Source organism: Apodemus sylvaticus, chromosome 14 (genome assembly GCF_947179515.1).
Source record: "Apodemus sylvaticus chromosome 14, mApoSyl1.1, whole genome shotgun sequence".
Taxonomy (NCBI): domain Eukaryota; kingdom Metazoa; phylum Chordata; class Mammalia; order Rodentia; family Muridae; genus Apodemus; species Apodemus sylvaticus.
This window is the reverse complement of record NC_067485.1, coordinates 28606366-28607758: the sequence shown is the minus strand read 5'-3', so window position 1 is coordinate 28607758 and position 1393 is coordinate 28606366.

The following is a 1393-nucleotide window of genomic DNA, read 5'->3' as shown; positions in this document are numbered from 1 at the left end:
AAACAGAAATGCTGGAGTTAACTAACAACAGATATTAAAGAACATTTCACACGAACACACACACACACACACACACACACACACACACACACACACACACTTTCAGCAGCTCATGGAACTTTCTGGGAAATTGACCACATATTCAGACACAGAGCAAGTCTCAACAGATACAAAGAAATTTGCAACGACAACCTGCATCCTATCTGACCACCATGGAATAATTCTGTGTGTGAACAACAACAGAAAACAACAAAAATGCTTGCCCGGTCATGGAAACTGAACGACTCTCTGTTGAATGAAAAAGTGGGCTAAGGCAGAAATGAAGGATACAAAATTTTGCAAACTGAATGAAAATGAAAACATAATGTGCCCGAACTTAGGGGACAGAGTGAAAGCTGTTTTTTCTAAGTGGCAAGTTCAAAGCCCTATGTGCCTATATTTAAAAAAGAAAGAAAGACCCCATACTAGTATCTTATAATAGCACACATAAAAAAAAACCTCTAGAACCAAAAGAAGAAATCATACCCAAAAGGATCAGATGGCAAGAAATCAATAAAATAGAAACAACAATAACAGAACAATACAATACAAATAATCAATGAAATCAAGAGTTGGTTTGTTAGGTCTCAAAGACACCAGGGACAAGTCTCACTCAGTACCTCTGCCTCCTCCCAGCCCTTCTAACTCAGCCCCTTACCTTAAACCGTTCCAACACAGGGTCCTCACCTCCCTTCCCCCAGCCTCTGATCTCTGCAACACTCAGCCATTTTGGCTATGTGTTCTCTTGCCCTCTTGACTTGCTTTTGGCCTCTTGGTCCACTTGACCCTCTCTCTTCTTTTCCCTTCTCACTCTCCCCCACTTTCTCTTCTCTCATGGCCCAGTCTATTCTGCCGGCCATGTTCAGTCTGGATTCTTCCAGATGCCTCTGGCTGAAATCTCCCTCATATCTACAATAAAACCTTTCTCCTCAACCATACCTAGCAGCGATCATATCCTCATTTTTAATTCATGGTTCCTTCACAAAATCAGCAAGGATAGCCAAATTAGCTAAAAGGTGGAAAGCGATCGAAGTTAATAAAATTAGAGATGAAGAGGAGAACAACAGACACAAAGAAAATCTAAAAATCATAAAGACATAGCTTAAAACCTGAATGAAAATCTAAAATAAATAAATAATGTTTTGGATATATACAACTTACCAAAATTAAATCAAGATCAGATAAGCAATATAAACATACCTACAACCCCTAGTGAAATAGAAACCGTAGTTAAGTCTTGTAATCGAAAAAGACGTTTTAGCACAAAATTCTACCAGACTTTCAAAGAATAGTTAATGCCAAATACTTCTCAAATTATTCCACAGAATAAAAACAGAAGGGACATTGCCCAATT